At 43.3% G+C, this 5,618-nt stretch overlaps 1 long non-coding RNA gene across 3 annotated transcripts; it reads right to left on the bottom strand.

Moving 5' to 3' along the window:
* Positions 1-548: 548 nt before the first annotated feature.
* Positions 549-5,368, bottom strand: LOC115552813 (uncharacterized). Of its 3 annotated transcripts, XR_003978377.1 has the most exons (5): positions 4,364-5,368; positions 2,379-2,425; positions 1,974-2,049; positions 1,205-1,787; positions 562-764 (listed from the first exon to the last, which is right to left on the bottom strand). It is a non-coding gene; the product is annotated as an uncharacterized LOC115552813 (long non-coding RNA). The 3 variants fall into 3 exon arrangements; XR_003978376.1 differs by having other exon boundaries at positions 549-1,783; positions 4,364-5,362; XR_003978375.1 differs by having other exon boundaries at positions 549-1,787; positions 4,364-5,362.
* Positions 5,369-5,618: the final 250 nt, after the last annotated feature.

Raw genomic sequence — 5,618 nt, forward strand, 5'->3', positions numbered from 1 at the left:
CACCAGGTTCATCGGCTTAATGCAATCATCATCAAAGTTGAAGAAATCTCTGTGTACATTCAGGGAGGCGAGTCCTTTTGCAATAATTTGTGTGGCTGTGCGTGTGAGTGTTGGTTTTCTAGGAAGTATGAAATGTCCTCATGTGAGGACTAGTCTTGTGATGATAAAGCCATGTAGGTCAAGCATCTGTTAGGAAGTCTCTGTGAAGTCAACTAAACGGCCCTTGGCAATTTCCATTCTCATTTGGGGTTTTGAGGGACTAGAGTTGAGGAAGGCTATATTCTGTTTAATTAAATATGTGTTACACTTTCTAAATTGTATGTATTTCAAACCATAAGTAATCCATATGCGCTTGTTTATGACCTTTTACAACCATTGTTTTATTCTCTGTATGATGGGTGAGTGGCGGAGAGGAGAGGAGAAAAGAGAAGAGAGGGGAGGAGAGGAGAGGAGAGGAGAGGAGAGGAAAGAAGAGGAGAGGAGAGGAGAGAAGAGGAGAAAACAGAAGAGAGGTTAGGAGAGGAAAGGAGAGTAGAGGGGAGGAGAGGAGAGGAGAGGAGAGAATCGAGGAGAGGAGGGTAGAGGAGAGAAGAGGAGAGGGGAGGAGAGAAGAAGAGAGGAGAGGGAGGGAGAGGGAGCTGTTATGAGGAGACGTAGTCCCCTGCCTTCTGGCACCTCTGGGAGGCCAGCTTGCGACAGTGCAGGTGAACGTTGAGAGGGTGGAGGAAGGCCAACAGAGAGAGCAGTGTCAGGACCACGTTCACCTGAGAGAGAGGGGTAGAAATAATATATCAAGACATACCCCCTGGAGGAAGCTCTGGTCTTAAGCATCTTAGTAGATCATCAAATAGAAAGCTTCGGCAGGCTGTAAACCCAAGGCGCACTGCACAGTACTGCTGCTAGAACCCCTACATTCAGCCTATACTGACACCCCCTGGTGCTCTGGGGATGGGCAGGGGTACAGAGATGTAGCGTAAAATAGAAGGAGGATGGATGGAGGGGGTACTCAGATTTCTTTTAAACGTAATAATAAAAAAAGAATAGCCAAGTTTAAAAAAGATCAACCTGAAAAAGTTTAAATTCTTAAAGCTTTTTTTTTGTGCCGGTGAAGGGGGAAGTTAGCTGAATAATCGTAATGGCGGTACACCAGTAGAAAAGGTTTGAGAACCACTGCGGTATTAGATATGAGCTTGCTGTACTGAACCAGAGCGGGTCTCCTCCTAGCAGTCTATTGATGAGGATGGTGAAGGGGAACTGCAGCAGGGAGAACACAGCCGCAGAGCCATGATCAGGCACACCAGCGTCCCAAAGCAAACTACTGGACGGACACACACACACACACACACACACACACACACACACACACACACACACACACACACACACACACACACACACACACACACACACACACACACACACACACACACACACACACACACACACACACACACACACACACACACACACGTCTAGTGTTTATGAAAGTATAACGAGTTAATAAATAGTTAATAAAGAATTTTAATGCATTATAGCTGTCTAGTGTGTATTAACGTATAACAAGGAAATAATTTGGTGTTTTATTTAGCTATAGATCAACGTGAATATTGTGTGAACATGCTAGCATGGTGCATGTAGCTGTTGATTCACTGAGAACCGCGCTGACGGTAAATGTCAGAGCGTGTTCCTCCTGCCTTGATTACGAGGAAGAGGACCGCCGATGAGTCGAAGGCCCCGTTGCAGAGCGTCATGAAGGTGGACCGCTGAGACCCAAACAGGCTGCCTATCTGGGGCGGAGGGTATGGCTGTTTTGATTGCTAATCAATAACAGTTCCAATAGTTTCCGTGTGTGTGTGTGTGTGTGTGTGTGTGTGTGTGTGTGTGTGTGTGTGTGTGTGTGTGTGTGTGTGTGTGTGTGTGTGTGTGTGTGTGTGTGTGTGTGTGTGTGTGCGCGTGTGTAACTATGACAGTACCTGCAGATTGGTAATCAGTAACATGTTGCCCCCCAGGGCCAGCAGTGTAGGGCGGGTTAGAGGAGAACGGAGAGAGCTGGGGGGAAAGGAAAGAGTCATGTCGCTAAAGCAGAAGTTTAATATCACTTCTGCTTTACTTAATGCTTTTATATCTAGTATTCATTTAGTAAAATCCTAAATAAACATAAATATACCACAACATAGGCTAATGAAAGGTTGTTTTTCGACATCTCGCATGAACACTCACAACAATGTCTGACCATAAAGACAACAACCATTATTCCAATATATTAACAAACATTACGGTGCTCATATGCTCCCAAAAGGGCGGCGTCATTGTGATGTGACGTCACAATGTATAAGCCCTATACTGATGGAGGAGAACGTTTTCTGGGGCTTTCGTACCTGGACTTGAGAAGGCCACGAACAGTGCTCCTGAGGTGAAGAGTGCTCTGGTGAGAGACAGAGAGGAGGAGGTTATTAATGAGTTTGCAGATGTAAAATACTGTCCACTATTACTTTTCTATTGGGGCAGAAAAAAACGACTTTTCAAACAACCGGCCCCGTTTGCTTAAGCCAACATGAATGCTGTTTACCTTTCAATGCCAAGGGGCTTGTTCCTAACCTCACCACACATGCGCCATCCCATCTCAGACTTTTTGAATTCCTCTTTTAATTCCTCCTCCCAATAGCCTGTCATTGGTAGACGTTAAAGTCTGGAACCTCTCCAGAGGTTTAATTTCCAAGGGGTTATATCAACAGGTGCAGATCAAAATGCTTCTTGACAAATTTGGATAGGCACATAACCATTCATAACACCATACCTCAGATAGACTTCTTAATATTGTTTCAAAATAGCATGTTATGTCCACCGGATTCACATTAGGCATGGCAGTTGGAGGAGATTGAGTTTATCATTTCAGATATATTGAGAGCCTGAGAACACTTTATTTTCAATTTATCAATGTGTTAATCGAACCGCATATGTAATTTTACATTTTCTTTCATTCATACGGATGCCTTTGCCAGACCATAAATGAAAGTACTCTTTCCATTTCAGTTCATTGCATTGGATGCAGGTGGAAGGTAACCTTGGCAAATGTTACTAAGTAGCTTAGTGAGTAGTTTTAAGGGAGCTACTTTTGACATTTACTTGAGTATTTCTTTAACTCAAATACTTTTACTTGAGAACAATTTCAGGCAACTAACAGTGGGCTACATCTACAGGATATTTCAGATCTCTTTATACCTATGCTTTGCACTATAAATACTGTCCCAGAGACTTCCTAAAATATGCTTTACATCCATGGCTATATTATCACAAGACTAGTCCTCACATGAGCTCATATTTTCATACTTCCTTAAAGGAGACATATTATACCACCAGATGTGAGTGTGATTAGCCTTACAAGCCATTTCGAAAATCTAGTGGGCATGTCCACCTAGATCTGTGCTGGATAGATGAGCAACGTTTACTTCAGTCCACTGGGTAGACTGGTAGACTGATCTATCCAGCACAGATCTAGGTGGACACAACCACTAGTGATGTCATATGGGGAAGATTTTCGAAACGGCTTGTAAGGCTAATCACACTCTCACCTGGTGGTATGATATGTCTCCTTTATAATAAACACACACACAGCCCAAACATGTTTGGAAAAAGACTAAACTTCTTGAAAGCATACAGAAGTTTCCACCACTTTGATAATGATAACATTAAGCCAGTGAACACAACCATTGTGAAAGAGTAGACTGATGTGTCGTTGTCAGTATACGACTGTCTGTTGACTACTGGGGGTGTGGTTAAAATGTAAATCTTGTTTCCCCCAGACCCCCTAAGGCCCCTCCAGACTCTTTTCAAACAGTCCTTAACATTTCAGATACGCCTTTCATTTGATATAATTAATAAATAGACTTTCCCTGTTATCAGTTTTAATATTCTGCTTTTGTTGTTAATGTATTCACACGATATTGGCAGTTACTCAAATACATTAAGCGGATAGAAGTAATATAGAAAGAAGTGGGACAAATAAAATAAAAAGAAAGATTGAGAGCAAGCAGAAAGCAAGCAGGGTTTGAGTAAGGGGCCGCTGTCCAGAAAGTCCAGAGATAGAATATAGTCTCTTTCACCAGGAAGAGTAGATGAGATTCATACAGTAAAGGCATAAAGAAGGCGCTAAATGCTTGTTGTATGCATTCATATGGTTATCCATTATTACAATTTTGTAAATATTGTCCATTGTCAAACAGTACAGATTAGTCCTGAAAGGCAAAGACAGTGCTCAATGCTTGTCGTACATTTGGTTATCCATTATTTTACCTTTGTAAATATTGTCAATGAACAATGATTGGATCTATAGCTTATTAGACCCTACGATATTAAAGCTTACCTTAATACTTCATTGGACCACCCATTATCACGGTTAGCGGGTGGCAGGCAGGCAGGTAGGACCCAATAGCAGAAAGTTCAGGTAAAGGATATTTTATTTACGCAAAAGGCAAGGAACATCGAGAACAGGACACAACTCACCACAAACTACAATGATCCGACAAGTGACAAAGGAAAGACAAGGGCTTAAATACTAAACACAGGGCACGCAACGAGTAACAGCTGGAACACATTAGGAGCAGTAATCACACAAGAGGGAAACTTGACCGGACATGGGGAGAGACAAAACAGAGATACCAAGGTAAAACAGGAAACACCAAAACAAGGCAAGGAAACAGACAGACCATGACACCCATTCCTAGTGCTAACACCAGTTCTCAGGAAGAGCTGTAGGTTGAATTTTGTTCTGCTGTCAGAGGGGTTGTTGCAGCGCTTCAGCTTAAGTTGGAGTTTTGCAGCCAGTAAGTGGTGGTCTGTCCCGGCATCTGCCCCCCTCTTCACTCGTACATCCAGGAGAGAGTGCCTAAACTTCCTGTTTATACATATGTGGTCGATTTGGTTTTCGGTAGAGTGGTCCGGTGATATCCAGGTGGCTTTGTGGATGGGTTTATGGGGGAAAACAGTCCCTCCTAGAACCAGATTGTTGTCAGCACATACATCTGCAAATCTCTCCCCATTTTCGTTCATGGGGCCAAGTCGATGCTTTCCCATAGCCAGTTCGTATCCATTGTTGTTATTTCCCACCTTGGCATTCATGTCGCCCATGAGTAGGAGAAGGTCTTTTTCTTTTCTGATCTGGAGTAGATGTTGTAGCTGGTTGTAGAAATTGTCCTTTAGTTCCTCATCAGTATTGTTGGTGGGTGCATAGCAATGTATGATTTGAAGGTTGAATCTTTTATGGGTGGTTTGGAATCTTGCAGTGATGATTCTTGAATTGATGGGCTCCCAGCTGATGAGGGCCCTCTGTGCTTCTTTGGAGAGCATAAATGCCACTCCCTCCGTGTGTGGTGCTTTTTCATCTGCGTGTCCAGACTAGAGTATGGATTCACCACTGACCAATTTGACTTCTCCTGACTGGAGCTATCTGGTTTCGCAGAGGCCGAGGATAGAAACCCTGTATCTCCTCATCTCATCTGCGATGACTGTCGTCTTCCCTGCTGTGAACATGGTCCTGATGTTCCAGGTTGCGATGTTGGTAGGTTACCTAGGATAGAAGATTCCGACGCACTCTCTCCATAGGGTTTTCAGTATGCGTC

Source organism: Gadus morhua, chromosome 10 (assembly GCF_902167405.1).
Source record: "Gadus morhua chromosome 10, gadMor3.0, whole genome shotgun sequence".
NCBI classification, from domain to species: domain Eukaryota; kingdom Metazoa; phylum Chordata; class Actinopteri; order Gadiformes; family Gadidae; genus Gadus; species Gadus morhua.